This window comes from Carcharodon carcharias, chromosome 9 (genome assembly GCF_017639515.1).
Source record: "Carcharodon carcharias isolate sCarCar2 chromosome 9, sCarCar2.pri, whole genome shotgun sequence".
In the NCBI taxonomy this organism is placed as follows: domain Eukaryota; kingdom Metazoa; phylum Chordata; class Chondrichthyes; order Lamniformes; family Lamnidae; genus Carcharodon; species Carcharodon carcharias.
This window is the reverse complement of record NC_054475.1, coordinates 72692818-72717605: the sequence shown is the minus strand read 5'-3', so window position 1 is coordinate 72717605 and position 24788 is coordinate 72692818.

Sequence of the window (24788 nt, the reverse complement as noted above, 5' to 3'; positions counted from 1 at the left end):
AGACTCACAGACACCAAAAAAGAGCCACAGACACAGACTCACAGACTCTGAAATAGAGCCACAGACATAGGCTCACAGACACTGAAACAAAGCCACAGACACATAGTCACAAACACTGAAATAGAGCCACAGACAAGTGCTCACAGACTCTGAAATAGAGCCACAAACACAGACTCACAGTCACTGAAAAAGAGCCACAGACACAGGGACAAAGATGCTGAAACAGAGCCACAGACACAGGGACATAGAGGCTGAAACAGAAGACAGACACAGGCTCGCAGACACTGAAACAGAGCCACAGACACAGACTCACAGATTCTGAAATAGAGCCACAGACACATGCTCACAAATGCTGAAACAGAGCCACAGACACAGTGTCACAGACACTGAAACCGATCCACAGATACAGACTCATAGTCACTGAAACAGACCCAAAGACACAAACACTGAAACAGAGACTCAGACACAGACACACAGACACCGATACAGAGACACAGACACAGGCGCATAGACATTGAAACAGAGCCACAGACACTGAGTCACAAACACTGATTCAGAGCCTCAGACACATCACTCACAGACACCAAAACAGAGACACAGACACAGGCTCACAGACACTGAAACAGAGCCACAGACACAGGCTTATAGACACTGAAACAGAGCCACAGGCACAAACATACAGACACGGAAATAGAGCCACAGACACAGGCTCACAGACACTGAAACAGAGCCACAGACACAGAGTCACAAACACTGAAACAGAGCGACAGACACATCACTCACAGGCACCGAAACAGAGCCACAGACACAGGGTCACAGATTCTGAAATACAGCCACAGACACATGCTCACAAATGCTGAAACAGAGCCACAGACACAGTGTCACAGACACTGAAACAGATCCACAGATACAGGCTCATAGTCACTGAAACAGAGCCACAGACACAGAGTCACAAATACTGAAACAGAGCCACAGGCACAAACATAGAGACACTGAAATAGAGCCACATACACAGGCTCACAGACACTGAAACAGAGCCACAAACACAGGCTCACAGACACTGAAACAGAGACATAGGCACAGACTCACAGACACCGAAACAGAGCCACAGGCACAGGCTCACAGACACTGAAACAGACCCAAACACACAGAAACTGAAACAGAGCCTCAGACACAGACTCACAGACACCGAAACAGAGCCACAGATACAGGTTCACAGATGCTGAAACAGAACCACAGAATCAGAATCACAAACACTGACACAGAGCCATAGGCACAGACTCACAGACACCAAAAAAGAGCCACAGACACAGACTCACAGACTCTGAAATAGAGCCACAGACATAGGCTCACAGACACTGAAACAAAGCCACAGACACATAGTCACAAACACTGAAATAGAGCCACAGACAAGTGCTCACAGACTCTGAAATAGAGCCACAAACACAGACTCACAGTCACTGAAAAAGAGCCACAGACACAGGGACAAAGATGCTGAAACAGAGCCACAGACACAGGGACATAGAGGCTGAAACAGAAGACAGACACAGGCTCGCAGACACTGAAACAGAGCCACAGACACAGACTCACAGATTCTGAAATAGAGCCACAGACACATGCTCACAAATGCTGAAACAGAGCCACAGACACAGTGTCACAGACACTGAAACCGATCCACAGATACAGACTCATAGTCACTGAAACAGACCCAAAGACACAAACACTGAAACAGAGACTCAGACACAGACACACAGACACCGATACAGAGACACAGACACAGGCGCATAGACATTGAAACAGAGCCACAGACACTGAGTCACAAACACTGATTCAGAGCCTCAGACACATCACTCACAGACACCAAAACAGAGACACAGACACAGGCTCACAGACACTGAAACAGAGCCACAGACACAGGCTTATAGACACTGAAACAGAGCCACAGGCACAAACATACAGACACGGAAATAGAGCCACAGACACAGGCTCACAGACACTGAAACAGAGCCACAGACACAGAGTCACAAACACTGAAACAGAGCGACAGACACATCACTCACAGGCACCGAAACAGAGCCACAGACACAGGGTCACAGATTCTGAAATACAGCCACAGACACATGCTCACAAATGCTGAAACAGAGCCACAGACACAGTGTCACAGACACTGAAACAGATCCACAGATACAGGCTCATAGTCACTGAAACAGAGCCACAGACACAGAGTCACAAATACTGAAACAGAGCCACAGGCACAAACATAGAGACACTGAAATAGAGCCACATACACAGGCTCACAGACACTGAAACAGAGCCACAAACACAGGCTCACAGACACTGAAACCGAGACATAGGCACAGACTCACAGACACCGAAACAGAGCCACAGGCACAGGCTCACAGACACTGAAACAGACCCAAACACACAGAAACTGAAACAGAGCCTCAGACACAGACTCACAGACACCGAAACAGAGCCACAGATACAGGTTCACAGATGCTGAAACAGAACCACAGAATCAGAATCACAAACACTGACACAGAGCCATAGGCACAGACTCACAGACACCAAAAAAGAGCCACAGACACAGACTCACAGACTCTGAAATAGAGCCACAGACATAGGCTCACAGACACTGAAACAAAGCCACAGACACATAGTCACAAACACTGAAATAGAGCCACAGACAAGTGCTCACAGACTCTGAAATAGAGCCACAAACACAGACTCACAGTCACTGAAAAAGAGCCACAGACACAGGGACAAAGATGCTGAAACAGAGCCACAGACACAGGGACATAGAGGCTGAAACAGAAGACAGACACAGGCTCGCAGACACTGAAACAGAGCCACAGACACAGACTCACAGATTCTGAAATAGAGCCACAGACACATGCTCACAAATGCTGAAACAGAGCCACAGACACAGTGTCACAGACACTGAAACCGATCCACAGATACAGACTCATAGTCACTGAAACAGACCCAAAGACACAAACACTGAAACAGAGACTCAGACACAGACACACAGACACCGATACAGAGACACAGACACAGGCGCATAGACATTGAAACAGAGCCACAGACACTGAGTCACAAACACTGATTCAGAGCCTCAGACACATCACTCACAGACACCAAAACAGAGACACAGACACAGGCTCACAGACACTGAAACAGAGCCACAGACACAGGCTTATAGACACTGAAACAGAGCCACAGCCACAAACATACAGACACGGAAATAGAGCCACAGACACAGGCTCACAGACACTGAAACAGAGCCACAGACACAGAGTCACAAACACTGAAACAGAGCGACAGACACATCACTCACAGGCACCGAAACAGAGCCACAGACACAGGGTCACAGATTCTGAAATACAGCCACAGACACATGCTCACAAATGCTGAAACAGAGCCACAGACACAGTGTCACAGACACTGAAACAGATCCACAGATACAGGCTCATAGTCACTGAAACAGAGCCACAGACACAGAGTCACAAATACTGAAACAGAGCCACAGGCACAAACATAGAGACACTGAAATAGAGCCACATACACAGGCTCACAGACACTGAAACAGAGCCACAAACACAGGCTCACAGACACTGAAACCGAGACATAGGCACAGACTCACAGACACCGAAACAGAGCCACAGGCACAGGCTCACAGACACTGAAACAGACCCAAACACACAGAAACTGAAACAGAGCCTCAGACACAGACTCACAGACACCGAAACAGAGCCACAGATACAGGTTCACAGATGCTGAAACAGAACCACAGAATCAGAATCACAAACACTGACACAGAGCCATAGGCACAGACTCACAGACACCAAAAAAGAGCCACAGACACAGACTCACAGACTCTGAAATAGAGCCACAGACATAGGCTCACAGACACTGAAACAAAGCCACAGACACATAGTCACAAACACTGAAATAGAGCCACAGACAAGTGCTCACAGACTCTGAAATAGAGCCACAAACACAGACTCACAGTCACTGAAAAAGAGCCACAGACACAGGGACAAAGATGCTGAAACAGAGCCACAGACACAGGGACATAGAGGCTGAAACAGAAGACAGACACAGGCTCATAGACATTGAAACAGAGGCACAGACACAGTGTCACAAAGACTGAAACAGAGCCTCAGACACAAGACTCACAGACACCAAAACTGAGCAACAGACACAGGCTCAAAGACATTGAAACAGAGCCACTGGCACAGGGTCACAGGAGCTGATGCAGAGCCACAGACACAGGGTCACAGATGCTGAAACGGAGCTACAGACACAGACTCACAGACACCGAAACAGAGCCACAGATACAGGTTCACAGATGCTGAAACAGAACCACAGAATCAGAATCACAAACACTGACACAGAGCCATAGGCACAGACTCACAGACACCAAAAAAGAGCCACAGACACAGACTCACAGACTCTGAAATAGAGCCACAGACACAGGCTCAAAGATGCTGAAACAGAGCCACAGACACAGGGTCACAGACACTGAAACAGATCCACAGAAACAGGCTCATAGACATTGAAACAGAGCCACAGATACAGAGTCACAAATACTGAAACAGAGCCACAGGCACAAACATACAGACACTGAAATAGAGCCACATACACAGGCTCACAGACACTGAAACAGAGCCACACACACAGGGTCACAGATGCAGAAACAGAGCCACAGACACAGGGTCACAGACACTGAAACAGAGCCACAGACACAGTCTCACAGACACTGAAAAAGACCCAAACACACAGACACTGAAACTGAGCATCAGACACAGACTCACAGACACCGAAACAGAGCCACAGATACAGGTTCACAGATGCTGAAACAGAGCCACAGAAACAGAATCACAAACACTGACACAGAGCCATAGGCAAAGACTCACAGACACCGAAAATGAGTCACAGACACAGACTCACAGACTCTGAAATAGAGCCACAGACACAGGCTGACAGCTGCTGAAACAGAGACACAGACACAGGGTCACAGACACTGAAACAGAGCCACAGACACAGGCTCATAGACATTGAAACAGAGCCACAGACACAGAGTCACAAAAACTGAAACACAGCCTCAGACACATGAATCACAGACACCAAAACAGAGCCACAGACACAGGCTCACAGACACTGAAACAGAGCCACAGACACAGGCTCATAGACATTGAAACAGACCCACTGGCACAGGGTCACAGATCCTGAAGCAGAGCCACAGACACAGGCTAACAGACACTGAAACAGAGCCACAGACACAGAGTCACAAACGCTGAAACAGAGCCTCAGACACATCACTCACATACACCAAAACAGAGCCACAGACACAGGCTCACAGACACTGAAACAGACCCAAAGACACAAACACTGAAACAGAGACTCAGACACAGACACACAGACAACGATACAGAGACACAGACAAAGGCTCATAGACATTGAAACAGAGGCACAGACACTAAGTCACAAACACTGATTCAGAGCCTCAGACACATTACTCACTGACACCAAAACAGAGACACAGACACATGCTCACAGACACTGAAACAGAGCCACAGACACAGGGTCACAGATGCTGAAACGGAGCTACAGACACAGGGTCACAGAACACGAAAACAAAACGACACACACAGGCTCACAGACACTGAAACAGAGCCACAGACAAAGGGTCACAGACACTGAAACAGATCCACAGACACAGGCTCATTGACATTGAAACAGAGCCAAAGACACAGAGTCACAAACGCTGAAACAGAGCCTCAGACACATCACTCACATACACCAAAACAGAGCCACAGACACAGGCTCACAGACACTGAAACAGACCCAAAGACACAAACACTGAAACAGAGACTCAGACACAGACACACAGACAACGATACAGAGACACAGACAAAGGCTCATAGACATTGAAACAGAGGCACAGACACTAAGTCACAAACACTGATTCAGAGCCTCAGACACATTACTCACTGACACCAAAACAGAGACACAGACACATGCTCACAGACACTGAAACAGAGCCACAGACACAGGGTCACAGATGCTGAAACGGAGCTACAGACACAGGGTCACAGAACACGGAAACAAAACGACACACACAGGCTCACAGACACTGAAACAGAGCCACAGACAAAGGGTCACAGACACTGAAACAGATCCACAGACACAGGCTCATTGACATTGAAACAGAGCCAAAGACACAGAGTCACAAACACTGAAACAGAGCCAATGGCAAAGGCTCACAGACACTGAAACAGAACCAAAGACACAGACACTGAAACAGAGACTCAGACACAGACACACAGACACCGATACAGAGACACAGCCACAGGCTCACAGACACTAAAACAGACCCAAAGACACAGACACTGAAACAGAGACTCAGACACAGACACACAGACACCGATACAGAGACACAGACACAGGCTCATAGACATTGAAACAGAGCCACAGACACTGAGTCACAAACACTGATTCAGAGCCTCAGACACATCACTCACAGACAGCAAAACAGAGACACAGGCACAGGCTCACAGACACTGAAAAAGAGCCACAGACACAGGCTTATAGACACTGAAACAGAGCCACAGGCACAAACATACAGACACTGAAATAGAGCCACAGACACAGGCTCACAGACACTGAAACAGAGCCACAGACACAGAGTCACAAACACTGAAACAAAGCCTCAGACACATCACTCACAGACACCGAAACAGAGCCACAGACACAGGGTCACAGATTCTGAAATACAGCCACAGACACATGCTCACAAATGCTGAAACAGAGCCGCATACACAGTGTCACAGACACTGAAATAGATCCACAGATACAGAATCATAGTCACTGAAACAGAGCCACAGACACAAACATAGAGACACTGAAATAGAGCCACATACACAGGCTCACAGACACTGAAACAGAGCCACAAACACAGGCTCACAGACACTGAAACAGAGACATAGGCACAGACTCACAGACACCGAAACAGAGCCACAGGCACAGGCTCACAGACACTGAAACAGACCCAAACACACAGACACCGAAACAGAGCCTCAGACACAGACTCACAGACACCGAAACAGAGCCACAGATACAGGTTAACAGATGCTGAAACAGAACCACAGAAACAGAATCACAAACACAGACACAGAGCCATAGGCACAGACTAACAGACACCAAAAAAGAGCCACAGACACAGACTCACAGACTCTGAAATAGAGCCACAGACACAGGCTCACAGATGCTGAAACAGAGCCACAGACACAGGGTCACAGACACTGAAACAGATCCACAGACACAGGCTCATAGACATTGAAACAGAGCCACAGACACAGAGTCACAAATACTGAAACAGAGAAACAGGCACAAACATACAGACACTAAAATAGAGCCACATACACAGGCTCACAGACACTGAAACAGAGCCACACACACAGGGTCACAGATGCAGAAACAGAGCCACAGACACAGGGTCACAGACACTGAAACAGAGCCACAGACACAGGCTCACAGACACTGAAACAGACCCAAACACACAGACACTGAAACAGAGCCTCAGACACAGACTCACAGACACCGAAACAGAGCCACAGATACAGGTTCACAGATGCTGAAACAGAGCCACAGAAACAGAATCACAAACACTGACACAGAGCCATAGGCAAAGACTCACAGTCAGCGAAAATGAGTCACAGACACAGACTCACAGACACCGAAACAGATCCACAGACACAGGCTCATAGAAATTGAAACAGAGCCAGACACAGAGTCACAAATACTGAAACACAGCCTCAGACACATGACTCACAGACACCAAAACAGAGCACACAGACACAGGCTCATAGACATTGAAACAGACCCACTGGCACAGGCTCACAGATCCTGAAGCAGAGCCACAGACACAGGCTCACAGACACTGAAACAGAGCCACAGACACAGAGTCACAAACACTGAAACAGAGCCTCAGACACATCACTCACATACACCAAAACAGAGCCACAGACACAGGCTCACAGACACTGAAACAGAGCCACAGACACAGGCTTATAGACACTGAAACAGAGCCACAGGCACAAACATGCAGACACAGGAATAGAGCCACAGACACAGGCTCAAAGACACTGTAACAGAGCCACAGACACAGGGTCACATATGCTGAAACAGAGCCACAGACAAAGGGTCACAGATGCTGAAACAGAGCCACAGACATAGGCTCACAGACACTGAAACAAAGCCACAGACACATAGTCACTAACACTGAAATAGAGCCACAGACAAGTGCTCACAGACTCTGAAATAGAGCCACAAACACAGACTCACAGTCACTGAAAAAGAGCCACAGACACAGGGACAAAGATGCTGAAACAGAGCCACAGACACAGGGACATAGAGGCTGAAACAGAAGACAGACACAGGCTCGCAGACACTGAAACAGAGCCACAGACACAGACTCACAGATTCTGAAATAGAGCCACAGACACATGCTCACAAATGCTGAAACAGAGCCACAGACACAGTGTCACAGACACTGAAACCGATCCACAGATACAGACTCATAGTCACTGAAACAGACCCAAAGACACAAACACTGAAACAGAGACTCAGACACAGACACACAGACACCGATACAGAGACACAGACACAGGCGCATAGACATTGAAACAGAGCCACAGACACTGAGTCACAAACACTGATTCAGAGCCTCAGACACATCACTCACAGACACCAAAACAGAGACACAGACACAGGCTCACAGACACTGAAACAGAGCCACAGACACAGGCTTATAGACACTGAAACAGAGCCACAGGCACAAACATACAGACACGGAAATAGAGCCACAGACACAGGCTCACAGACACTGAAACAGAGCCACAGACACAGAGTCACAAACACTGAAACAGAGCGACAGACACATCACTCACAGGCACCGAAACAGAGCCACAGACACAGGGTCACAGATTCTGAAATACAGCCACAGACACATGCTCACAAATGCTGAAACAGAGCCACAGACACAGTGTCACAGACACTGAAACAGATCCACAGATACAGGCTCATAGTCACTGAAACAGAGCCACAGACACAGAGTCACAAATACTGAAACAGAGCCACAGGCACAAACATAGAGACACTAAAATAGAGCCACATACACAGGCTCACAGACACTGAAACAGAGCCACAAACACAGGCTCACAGACACTGAAACAGAGACATAGGCACAGACTCACAGACACCGAAACAGAGCCACAGGCACAGGCTCACAGACACTGAAACAGACCCAAACACACAGAAACTGAAACAGAGCCTCAGACACAGACTCACAGACACCGAAACAGAGCCACAGATACAGGTTCACAGATGCTGAAACAGAACCACAGAATCAGAATCACAAACACTGACACAGAGCCATAGGCACAGACTCACAGACACCAAAAAAGAGCCACAGACACAGACTCACAGACTCTGAAATAGAGCCACAGACATAGGCTCACAGACACTGAAACAAAGCCACAGACACATAGTCACAAACACTGAAATAGAGCCACAGACAAGTGCTCACAGACTCTGAAATAGAGCCACAAACACAGACTCACAGTCACTGAAAAAGAGCCACAGACACAGGGACAAAGATGCTGAAACAGAGCCACAGACACAGGGACATAGAGGCTGAAACAGAAGACAGACACAGGCTCGCAGACACTGAAACAGAGCCACAGACACAGACTCACAGATTCTGAAATAGAGCCACAGACACATGCTCACAAATGCTGAAACAGAGCCACAGACACAGTGTCACAGACACTGAAACCGATCCACAGATACAGACTCATAGTCACTGAAACAGACCCAAAGACACAAACACTGAAACAGAGACTCAGACACAGACACACCGACACCGATACAGAGACACAGACACAGGCGCATAGACATTGAAACAGAGCCACAGACACTGAGTCACAAACACTGATTCAGAGCCTCAGACACATCACTCACAGACACCAAAACAGAGACACAGACACAGGCTCACAGACACCGAAACAGAGCCACAGATACAGGTTAACAGATGCTGAAACAGAACCACAGAAACAGAATCACAAACACAGACACAGAGCCATAGGCACAGACTAACAGACACCAAAAAAGAGCCACAGACACAGACTCACAGACTCTGAAATAGAGCCACAGACACAGGCTCACAGATGCTGAAACAGAGCCACAGACACAGGGTCACAGACACTGAAACAGATCCACAGACACAGGCTCATAGACATTGAAACAGAGCCACAGACACAGAGTCACAAATACTGAAACAGAGAAACAGGCACAAACATACAGACACTAAAATAGAGCCACATACACAGGCTCACAGACACTGAAACAGAGCCACACACACAGGGTCACAGATGCAGAAACAGAGCCACAGACACAGGGTCACAGACACTGAAACAGAGCCACAGACACAGGCTCACAGACACTGAAACAGACCCAAACACACAGACACTGAAACAGAGCCTCAGACACAGACTCACAGACACCGAAACAGAGCCACAGATACAGGTTCACAGATGCTGAAACAGAGCCACAGAAACAGAATCACAAACACTGACACAGAGCCATAGGCAAAGACTCACAGACAGCGAAAATGAGTCACAGACACAGACTCACAGACACCGAAACAGATCCACAGACACAGGCTCATAGAAATTGAAACAGAGCCAGACACAGAGTCACAAATACTGAAACACAGCCTCAGACACATGACTCACAGACACCAAAACAGAGCACACAGACACAGGCTCACAGACACTGAAACAGAGCCACAGACACAGGCTCATAGACATTGAAACAGACCCACTGGCACAGGCTCACAGATCCTGAAGCAGAGCCACAGACACAGGCTCACAGACACTGAAACAGAGCCACAGACACAGAGTCACAAACACTGAAACAGAGCCTCAGACACATCACTCACATACACCAAAACAGAGCCACAGACACAGGCTCACAGACACTGAAACAGAGCCACAGACACAGGCTTATAGACACTGAAACAGAGCCACAGGCACAAACATGCAGACACAGGAATAGAGCCACAGACACAGGCTCAAAGACACTGTAACAGAGCCACAGACACAGGGTCACATATGCTGAAACAGAGCCACAGACAAAGGGTCACAGATGCTGAAACAGAGCCACAGACATAGGCTCACAGACACTGAAACAAAGCCACAGACACATAGTCACTAACACTGAAATAGAGCCACAGACAAGTGCTCACAGACTCTGAAATAGAGCCACAAACACAGACTCACAGTCACTGAAAAAGAGCCACAGACACAGGGACAAAGATGCTGAAACAGAGCCACAGACACAGGGACATAGAGGCTGAAACAGAAGACAGACACAGGCTCGCAGACACTGAAACAGAGCCACAGACACAGACTCACAGATTCTGAAATAGAGCCACAGACACATGCTCACAAATGCTGAAACAGAGCAACAGACACAGTGTCACAGACACTGAAACCGATCCACAGATACAGACTCATAGTCACTGAAACAGACCCAAAGACACAAACACTGAAACAGAGACTCAGACACAGACACACAGACACCGATACAGAGACACAGACACAGGCGCATAGACATTGAAACAGAGCCACAGACACTGAGTCACAAACACTGATTCAGAGCCTCAGACACATCACTCACAGACACCAAAACAGAGACACAGACACAGGCTCACAGACACTGAAACAGAGCCACAGACACAGGCTTATAGACACTGAAACAGAGCCACAGGCACAAACATACAGACACGGAAATAGAGCCACAGACACAGGCTCACAGACACTGAAACAGAGCCACAGACACAGAGTCACAAACACTGAAACAGAGCGACAGACACATCACTCACAGGCACCGAAACAGAGCCACAGACACAGGGTCACAGATTCTGAAATACAGCCACAGACACATGCTCACAAATGCTGAAACAGAGCCACAGACACAGTGTCACAGACACTGAAACAGATCCACAGATACAGGCTCATAGTCACTGAAACAGAGCCACAGACACAGAGTCACAAATACTGAAACAGAGCCACAGGCACAAACATAGAGACACTGAAATAGAGCCACATACACAGGCTCACAGACACTGAAACAGAGCCACAAACACAGGCTCACAGACACTGAAACAGAGACATAGGCACAGACTCACAGACACCGAAACAGAGCCACAGGCACAGGCTCACAGACACTGAAACAGACCCAAACACACAGACACTGAAACAGAGCCTCAGACACAGACTCACAGACACCGAAACAGAGCCACAGATACAGGTTCACAGATGCTGAAACAGAACCACAGAATCAGAATCACAAACACTGACACAGAGCCATAGGCACAGACTCACAGACACCAAAAAAGAGCCACAGACACAGACTCACAGACTCTGAAATAGAGCCACAGACACAGGCTCAAAGATGCTGAAACAGAGCCACAGACACAGGGTCACAGACACTGAAACAGATCCACAGAAACAGGCTCATAGACATTGAAACAGAGCCACAGATACAGAGTCACAAATACTGAAACAGAGCCACAGGCACAAACATACAGACACTGAAATAGAGCCACATACACAGGCTCACAGACACTGAAACAGAGCCACACACACAGGGTCACAGATGCAGAAACAGAGCCACAGACACAGGGTCACAGACACTGAAACAGAGCCACAGACACAGGCTCACAGACACTGAAAAAGACCCAAACACACAGACACTGAAACAGAGCATCAGACACAGACTCACAGACACCGAAACAGAGCCACAGATACAGGTTCACAGATGCTGAAACAGAGCCACAGAAACAGAATCACAAACACTGACACAGAGCCATAGGCAAAGACTCACAGACACCGAAAATGAGTCACAGACACAGACTCACAGACTCTGAAATAGAGCCACAGACACAGGCTGACAGCTGCTGAAACAGAGACACAGACACAGGGTCACAGACACTGAAACAGAGCCACAGACACAGGCTCATAGACATTGAAACAGAGCCACAGACACAGAGTCACAAAAACTGAAACACAGCCTCAGACACATGAATCACAGACACCAAAACAGAGCCACAGACACAGGCTCACAGACACTGAAACAGAGCCACAGACACAGGCTCATAGACATTGAAACAGACCCACTGGCACAGGGTCACAGATCCTGAAGCAGAGCCACAGACACAGGCTAACAGACACTGAAACAGAGCCACAGACACAGAGTCACAAACGCTGAAACAGAGCCTCAGACACATCACTCACATACACCAAAACAGAGCCACAGACACAGGCTCACAGAGACTGAAACAGACCCAAAGACACAAACACTGAAACAGAGACTCAGACACAGACACACAGACAACGATACAGAGACACAGACAAAGGCTCATAGACATTGAAACAGAGGCACAGACACTAAGTCACAAACACTGATTCAGAGCTTCAGACACATTACTCACTGACACCAAAACAGAGACACAGACACATGCTCACAGACACTGAAACAGAGCCACAGACACAGGGTCACAGATGCTGAAACGGAGCTACAGACACAGGGTCACAGAACACGGAAACAAAACGACACACACAGGCTCACAGACACTGAAACAGATCCACAGACACAGGCTCATTGACATTGAAACAGAGCCAAAGACACAGAGTCACAAACACTGAAACAGAGCCAATGGCAAAGGCTCACAGACACTGAAACAGAACCAAAGACACAGACACTGAAACAGAGACTCAGACACAGACACACAGACACCGATACAGAGACACAGCCACAGGCTCACAGACACTAAAACAGACCCAAAGACACAGACACTGAAACAGAGACTCAGACACAGACACACAGACACCGATACAGAGACACAGACACAGGCTCATAGACATTGAAACAGAGCCACAGACACTGAGTCACAAACACTGATTCAGAGCCTCAGACACATCACTCACAGACAGCAAAACAGAGACACAGGCACAGGCTCACAGACACTGAAAAAGAGCCACAGACACAGGCTTATAGACACTGAAACAGAGCCACAGGCACAAACATACAGACACTGAAATAGAGCCACAGACACAGGCTCACAGACATTGAAACAGAGCCACAGACACAGAGTCACAAACACTGAAACAAAGCCTCAGACACATCACTCACAGACACCGAAACAGAGCCACAGACACAGGGTCACAGATTCTGAAATACAGCCACAGACACATGCTCACAAATGCTGAAACAGAGCCGCATACACAGTGTCACAGACACTGAAATAGATCCACAGATACAGAATCATAGTCACTGAAACAGAGCCACAGACACAAGTTCACAGAGACAATGAAACAGAGCCACAGAAACAGGCTCATAGACATTGAAACAGAGCCACAGAAACAGAGTCACAAACACTGAAACAGAGCCATAGGCACAGACTCACAGACACCGATACAGAGCCACAGGCACCGGCTCACAGAAACTGAAACAGAACCAAAGACCCAGACACCGAAACAGAGCCACAGATACAGGGTCACAGATGCTGAAACAAAGCCACAGATACAGGTTAACAGATGCTGAAACAGAACCACAGAAACAGAATCACAAACACAGACACAGAGCCATAGGCACAGACTAACAGACACCAAAAAAGAGCCACAGACACAGACTCACAGACTCCGAAATAGAGCCACAGACACAGGCTCACAGATGCTGAAACAGAGCCACAGACACAGGGTCACAGACACTGAAACAGATCCACAGACACAGGCTCATAGACATTGAAACAGAGCCACAGACACAGAGTCACAAACACTGAAACAGAGAAACAGGCACAAACATACAGACACTAAAATAGAGCCACATACACAGGCTCACAGACACTGAAACAGAGCCACACACACAGGGTCACAGATGCAGAAACAGAGCCACAGACACAGGGTCACAGACACTGAAACAGAGCCACAGACACAGGCTCACAGACACTGAAACAGACCCAAACACACAGACACTGAAACAGAGCCTCAGACACAGACTCACAGACACCGAAACAGAGCCACAGATACAGGTTCACAGATGCTGAAACAGAGCCACAGAAACAGAATCACAAACACTGACACAGAGCCATAGGCAAAGACTCACAGACAGCGAAAATGAGTCACAGACACAGACTCACAGACACCGAAACAGATCCACAGACACAGGCTCATAGAAATTGAAACAGAGCCAGACACAGAGTCACAAATACTGAAACACAGCCTCAGACACATGACTCACAGACACCAAAACAGAGCACACAGACACAGGCTCACAGACACTGAAACAGAGCCACAGACACAGGCTCATAGACATTGAAACAGACCCACTGGAACAGGCTCACAGATCCTGAAGCAGAGCCACAGACACAGGCTCACAGACACTGAAACAGAGCCACAGACACAGAGTCACAAACACTGAAACAGAGCCTCAGACACATCACTCACATACACCAAAACAGAGCCACAGACACAGGCTCACAGACACTGAAACAGAGCCACAGACACAGGCTTATAGACACTGAAACAGAGCCACAGGCACAAACATGCAGACACAGGAATAGAGCCACAGACACAGGCTCAAAGACACTGTAACAGAGCCACAGACACAGGGTCACATATGCTGAAACAGAGCCACAGACAAAGGGTCACAGATGCTGAAACAGAGCCACAGACATAGGCTCACAGACACTGAAACAGAGCCACAGACACTGAGTCACAAACACTGATTCAGAGCCTCAGACACATCACTCACAGACACCAAAACAGAGACACAGACACAGGCTCACAGACACTGAAACAGAGCCACAGACACAGGCTTATAGACACTGAAACAGAGCCACAGGCACAAACATACAGACACGGAAATAGAGCCACAGACACAGGCTCACAGACACTGAAACAGAGAGACAGACACAGAGTCACAAACACTGAAACAGAGCGACAGACACATCACTCACAGGCACCGAAACAGAGCCACAGACACAGGGTCACAGATTCTGAAATACAGCCACAGACACATGCTCACAAATGCTGAAACAGAGCCACAGACACAGTGTCACAGACACTGAAACAGATCCACAGATACAGGCTCATAGTCACTGAAACAGAGCCACAGACACAGAGTCACAAATACTGAAACAGAGCCACAGGCACAAACATAGAGACACTGAAATAGAGCCACATACACAGGCTCACAGACACCGAAACAGAGCCACAGGCACAGGCTCACAGACACTGAAACAGACCCAAACACACAGAAACTGAAACAGAGCCTCAGACACAGACTCACAGACACCGAAACAGAGCCACAGATACAGGTTCACAGATGCTGAAACAGAACCACAGAATCAGAATCACAAACACTGACACAGAGCCATAGGCACAGACTCACAGACACCAAAAAAGAGCCACAGACACAGACTCACAGACTCTGAAATAGAGCCACAGACATAGGCTCACAGACACTGAAACAAAGCCACAGACACATAGTCACAAACACTGAAATAGAGCCACAGACAAGTGCTCACAGACTCTGAAATAGAGCCACAAACACAGACTCACAGTCACTGAAAAAGAGCCACAGACACAGGGACAAAGATGCTGAAACAGAGCCACAGACACAGGGACATAGAGGCTGAAACAGAAGACAGACACAGGCTCGCAGACACTGAAACAGAGCCACAGACACAGACTCACAGATTCTGAAATAGAGCCACAGACACATGCTCACAAATGCTGAAACAGAGCCACAGACACAGTGTCACAGACACTGAAACCGATCCACAGATACAGACTCATAGTCACTGAAACAGACCCAAAGACACAAACACTGAAACAGAGACTCAGACACAGACACACAGACACCGATACAGAGACACAGACACAGGCGTATAGACATTGAAACAGAGCCACAGACACTGAGTCACAAACACTGATTCAGAGCCTCAGACACATCACTCACAGACACCAAAACAGAGACACAGACACAGGCTCACAGACACTGAAACAGAGCCACAGACACAGGCTTATAGACACTGAAACAGAGCCACAGGCACAAACATACAGACACGGAAATAGAGCCACAGACACAGGCTCACAGACACTGAAACAGAGCCACAGACACAGAGTCACAAACACTGAAACAGAGCGACAGACACATCACTCACAGGCACCGAAACAGAGCCACAGACACAGGGTCACAGATTCTGAAATACAGCCACAGACACATGCTCACAAATGCTGAAACAGAGCCACAGACACAGTGTCACAGACACTGAAACAGATCCACAGATACAGGCTCATAGTCACTGAAACAGAGCCACAGACACAGAGTCACAAATACTGAAACAGAGCCACAGGCACAAACATAGAGACACTGAAATAGAGCCACATACACAGGCTCACAGACACTGAAACAGAGCCACAAACACAGGCTCACAGACACTGAAACAGAGACATAGGCACAGACTCACAGACACCAAAACAGAGCCACAGGCACAGGCTCACAGACACTGAAACAGACCCAAACACACAGACACTGAAACAGAGCCTCAGACACAGACTCACAGACACCGAAACAGAGCCACAGATACAGGTTCACAGATGCTGAAACAGAACCACAGAATCAGAATCACAAACAATGACACAGAGCCATAGGCACAGACTCACAGACACCAAAAAAGAGCCACAGACACAGACTCACAGACTCTGAAATAGAGCCACAGACACAGGCTCAAAGATGCTGAAACAGAGCCACAGACACAGGGTCACAGACACTGAAACAGATCCACAGAAACAGGCTCATAGACATTGAAACAGAGCCACAGATACAGAGTCACAAATACTGAAACAGAGCCACAGGCACAAACATACAGACACTGAAATAGAGCCACATACACAGGCTCACAGACACTGAAACAGAGCCACACACACAGGGTCACAGATGCAGAAACAGAGCCACAGACACAGGGTCACAGACACTGAAACAGAGCCACAGACACAGGCTCACAGACACTGAAAAAGACCCAAACACACAGACACTGAAACAGAGCATCAGACACAGACTCACAGACACCGAAACAGAGCCACAGATACAGGTTCACAGATGCTGAAACAGAGCCACAGAAACAGAATCACAAACACTGACACAGAGCCATAGGCAAAGACTCACAGACACCGAAAATGAGTCACAGACACAGACTCACAGACTCTGAAATAGAGCCACAGACACAGGCTGACAGCTGCTGAAACAGAGACACAGACACAGGGTCACAGACACTGAAACATAGCCACAGACACAGGCTCATAGACATTGAAACAGAGCCACAGACACAGAGTCACAAAAACTGAAACACAGCCTCAGACACATGAATCACAGACACCAAAACAGAGCCACAGACACAGGCTCACAGACACTGAAACAGAGCCACAGACACAGGCTCATAGACATTGAAACAGACCCACTGGCACAGGGTCACAGATCCTGAAGCAGAGCCACAGACACAGGCTAACAGACACTGAAACAGAGCCACAGACACAGAGTCACAAACGCTGAAACAGAGCCTCAGACACATCACTCACATACACCAAAACATAGCCACAGACACAGGCTCACAGACACTGAAACAGACCCAAAGACACAAACACTGAAACAGAGACTCAGACACAGACACACAGACAACGATACAGAGACACAGACAAAGGCTCATAGACATTGAAACAGAGGCACAGACACTAAGTCACAAGCACTGATTCAGAGCCTCAGACACATTACTCACTGACACCAAAACAGAGACACAGACACATGCTCACAGACACTGAAACAGAGCCACAGACACAGGCTTATAGACACTGAAACAGAGCCTCAGACAGAGACTCACAGACACCAAAAAAGAGCCACAGACACAGACTCACAGACTCTGAAATAGAGCCACAGACACATGCTCACAGATGCTGAAACAGAACCACCGACACAGGGTCACAGACACTGAAACAGATCCACAGACACAGGCACATAGATATTGAAACAGAGCCACAGACACAGAGTCACAAATACTGAAACACAGCCTCAGACACATGACTCACAGACACCAAAATAGAGTCACAGACACAGGCTCATAGACATTGAAACAGACCCACTGGCACAGGGTCACAGATCCTGAAGCAGAGCCACAGACACAGGGTCACAGATGCTGAAACAGAGCTACAAACACAGGGTCACAGACAATGAAACAGAGCCACAGACACAGGCTCACAGACACTGAAACAGAGGCACAGACACAGAGTCACAAAAACTGAAACAGAGCCTCAGACACAAGACTCACAGACACCAAAACTGAGCAACAGACACAGGCTCAAAGACACTGAAACAGAGCAACAGACACAGGCTCATAGACATTGAAACAGAGCCACAGAAACAGGGTCACAGATGCTGAAACAGAGCCACAGACACAGGGTCACAGATGCTGAAACAGAGCCACAGACACAGGCTCACAGACACTGAAACAGAGCCACAGACATAGGCTCACAGACACTGAAACAGAGCCACCGACACTGAAACAGAGCCACAGACACAGACTCACAGACACTGAAACAGAGCCATAGGCGCAGAATCACAGACACTGAACAAGGCACAGGCACAGGCTCCCAGACACTGAAACAGACCCAAAGCCACAGACTCTGAAACAGAGCCTCAGACAGAGACTCACAGACACCAAAACAGAGCCACAAACACAGACTCACAGTCACTGAAATAGAGCCACAGACACAGGGACACAGATGCTGAAACAGAGCCACAGACACAGGGACATAGAGGCTGAAACAGAGCGACAGACATAGGCTCGCAGACACTGAAACAGAGCCACAGACACAGACTCACAAATTCTGAAATAGAGCCACAGACACATGCTCACAAATGCTGAAACAGAGCCACAGATACAGGGTCACAGACACTGAAATAGATCCACAGACACAGGCTCATAGACATTGAAACAGAGCCACAGACACAGAGTCACAAATACTGAAACAGTGCCACAGGCACAAACATACAGACACTGAAATAGAGCCAAATACACAGGCTCACAGACACTGAAACAGAGCCGCATACACAGGCTCACAGACACTGAAACAGAGCCATAGGCACAGACTCACAGACACCGAAAGAGAGCCACAGGCACAGGCTCACAGACACTGAAACAGACCCAAACACACAGACACTGAAACAGAGCCTGAGACACAGACTCACAGACACCGAATCAGAGCCACAGATACAGGTTAACAGATGCTGAAACAGAAGCACAGAAACAGAATCACAAACACTGACACAGAGCCATAGGCACAGAATCACAGAAACCGGAAAAGAGCCACAGACACAGACTCACAGACTCTGAAATAGAGGCACAGACACAGGCTCACAGATGCTGAAACAGAGCCACAGACACTGAAACAGATCCACAGACACAGGCTCATAGACATTGAAACAGAGCCACAGATACAGAGTCACAAATACTGAAACAGAGCCACTAGCACAAACATACAGACACTGAAATAGAGCCACATACACAGGCTCACAGACACTGAAACAGAGCCACACACACAGGGTCACAGATGCAGAAACAGAGCCACAGACACAGGGTCACAGACACTGAAACAGAGCCACAGACACAGGCTCACAGACACTGAAACAGACCCAAACACACAGACACTGAAACAGAGCATCAGACACAGACTCACAGACACCGAAACAGAGCCACAGATACAGGTTCACAGATGCTGAAACAGAGCCACAGAAACAGAATCTCAAACATTGACACAGACCCATAGGCAAAGACTCACAGACACCGAAAATGATTCACAGACACAGACTCAAAGACTCTGAAATAGAGCCACAGACACAGGCTCACAGCGGCTGAAACAGAGACACAGACACAGGGTCACAGACACTGAAACAGATCCACAGACACAGGCTCATAGACATTGAAACAGAGCCACAGACACAGAGTCACAAACACTGAAACACAGCCTCAGACACATGACTCACAGACACCAAAACAGAGCCACAGACACAGGCTCACAGACACTGAAACAGAGCCACAGACACAGGCTCATAGACATTGAAACAGACCCACTGGCACAGGGTCACAGATCCTGAAGCAGAGCCACAGACACAGGATCATAGACATTGAAACAGACCCACTGGCACAGGGTCACAGATCCTGAAGCAGAGCCACAGACACAGGCTCACAGACACTGAAACAGAGCCACAGACACAGGCTTATAGACACTGAAACAGAGCCACAGGCACAAACATACAGACACTGGAATAGAGCCATAGACACAGGCTCAAAGACACTGAAACAGAGCCACAGACACAGGGTCACATAAGCTGAAACAGAGCCACAGACAAAGGGTCACAGATGCTGAAACAGAGCCACAGACATAGGCTCACAGACACTGAAACAGAGCCACAGACACAGAGTCACAAACACTGAAACAGAGCCACAGACACAGGGACATAGAGGCTGAAACAGAGCGGCAGATACAGGCTCGCAGACACTGAAACAGAGCCATAGGCACAGACTCACAGACATCGAAAAAGAGCCACAGGCACAGGCTCACAGACACTGAAACAGACCCAAACACACAGACACTAAAACAGAGCCTCAGACACAGACTCACATTTACCGAAACAAAGCCACAGATACAGGGTCACAGAGGGTGAAACAGAGCCACAGAAACAGATTCACAAACAATGACACAGAGCCATAGGCAGAGATTCACAGACACCGAAACAGAGCATCAGACACAGACTCACAGACACTGAAAGGGAGCCACAGACACAGGTTCACAGATGCTGAAACAGAACTACAGACAAAGGGTCACAGACAATGAAACAGATCCACAGACACAGGCTCATAGACATTGAAACAGAGGCACAGACACAGAGTCACAAAAACTGAAACAGAGCCTCAGACACAAGACTCACAGACACCAAAACTGAGCAACAGACACAGGCTCAAAGACACTGAAACAGAGCAACAGACACAGGCTCATAGACATTGAAACAGAGCCACAGAAACAGGGTCACAGATGCTGAAACAGAGCCACAGACACAGGGTCACAGATGCTGAAACAGAGCCACAGACACAGGGTCACAGACACTGAAACAGAGCCACAGACATAGGCTCACAGACACTGAAACAGAGCCACCGACACTGAAACAGAGCCACAGACACAGACTCACAGACACTGAAACAGAGCCATAGGCGCAGAATCACAGACACTGAACAAGGCACAGGCACAGGCTCCCAGACACTGAAACAGACCCAAAGCCACAGACTCTGAAACAGAGCCTCAGACAGAGACTCACAGACACCAAAAAAGAGCCACAGACACAGACTCACAGACTCTGAAATAGAGCCACAGACACATGCTCACAGATGCTGAAACAGAACCACCGACACAGGGTCACAGACACTGAAACAGATCCACAGACACAGGCACATAGATATTGAAACAGAGCCACAGACACAGAGTCACAAATACTGAAACACAGCCTCAGATACATGACTCACAGACACCAAAATAGAGTCACAGACACAGGCTCAAGACATTGAAACAGACCCACTGGCACAGGGTCACAGATCCTGAAGCAGAGCCACAGACACAGGGTCACAGATGCTGAAACAGAGCTACAGACACAGGGTCACAGACAATGAAACAGAGCCACAGACACAGGCTCACAGACACTGAAACAGAGGCACAGACACAGAGTCACAAAAACTGAAACAGAGCCTCAGACACAAGACTCACAGACACCAAAACTGAGCAACAGACACAGGCTCAAAGACACTGAAACAGAGCAACAGACACAGACTCATAGACATTGAAACAGAGCCACAGAAACAGGTTCACAGATGCTGAAACAGAGCCACAGACACAGGGTCACAGATGCTGAAACAGAGCCACAGACACAAGCTCACAGACACTGATACAGAGCCACAGACATAGGCTCACAGACACTGAAACAGAGCCACCGACACTGAAACAGAGCCACAGACACAGACTCACAGACACTGAAACAGAGCCATAGGCGCAGAATCACAGACACTGAACAAGGCACAGGCACAGGCTCCCAGACACTGAAACAGACCCAAAGCCACAGACTCTGAAACAGAGCCTCAGACAGAGACTCACAGACACCAAAACAGAGCCACAAACACAGACTCACAGTCACTGAAATAGAGCCACAGATACAGGGACACAGATGCTGAAACAGAGCCACAGACACAGGGACATAGAGGCTGAAACAGAGCGACAGACACAGGCTCGCAGACACTGAAACAGAGCCACAGACACAGACTCACAGATTCTGAAATAGAGCCACAGACACATGCTCACAAATGCTGAAACAGAGCCACAGATACAGGGTCACAGACACTGAAACAGATCCACAGACACAGGCTCATAGACATTGAAACAGAGACACAGACACAGAGTCACAAATACTGAAACAGAGCCACAGGCACAAACATACAGACACTGAAATAGAGCCAAATACACAGGCTCACAGACACTGAAACAGAGCCACATACACAGGCTCACAGACACTGAAACAGAGCCATAGGCACAGACTCACAGACACCGAAAGAGAGCCACAGGCACAGGCTCACAGACACTGAAACAGACCCAAACACACAGACACTGAAACAGAGCCTGAGACACAGACTCACAGACACCGAATCAGAGCCACAGATACAGGTTAACAGATGCTGAAACAGAAGCACAGAAACAGAATCACAAACACTGACACAGAGCCATAGGCACAGAATCACAGACACCGGAATAGAGCCACAGACACAGACTCACAGACTCTGAAATAGAGCCACAGACACAGGCTCACAGATGCTGAAACAGAGCCACAGACACTGAAACAGATCCACAGAAACAGGCTCATAGACATTGAAACAGAGCCACAGACACAGAGTCACAAATACTGAAACAGAGCCACAGGCACAAACATACAGACACTGAAATAGAGCCACATACACAGGCTCACAGACACTGAAACAGAGCCACACACACAGGGTCACAGATGCAGAAACAGAGCCACAGACACAGGGTCACAGATACTGAAACAGAGCCACAGACACAGGCTCACAGACACTGAAACAGACCCAAACACACAGACACTGAAACAGAGGATCAGACACAGACTCACAGACACCGAAACAGAGCCACAGATACAGGTTCACAGATGCTGAAACAGAGCCACAGAAACAGAATCACAAACATTGACACAGACCCATAGGCAAAGACTCACAGACACCGAAAATGATTCACAGACACAGACTCAAAGACTCTGAAATAGAGCCACAGACACAGGCTCACAGCGGCTGAAACAGAGACACAGACACAGGGTCACAGACACTGAAACAGAGCAACAGACACAGGCTCATAGACATTGAAACAGAGCCACAGAAACAGGGTCACAGATGCTGAAACAGAGCCACAGACACAGGGTCACAGATGCTGAAACAGAGCCACAGACACAGGCTCACAGACACTGAAACAGAGCCACAGACATAGGCTCACAGACACTGAAACAGAGCCACCGACACTGAAACAGAGCCACAGACATAGACTCACAGACACTGAAAC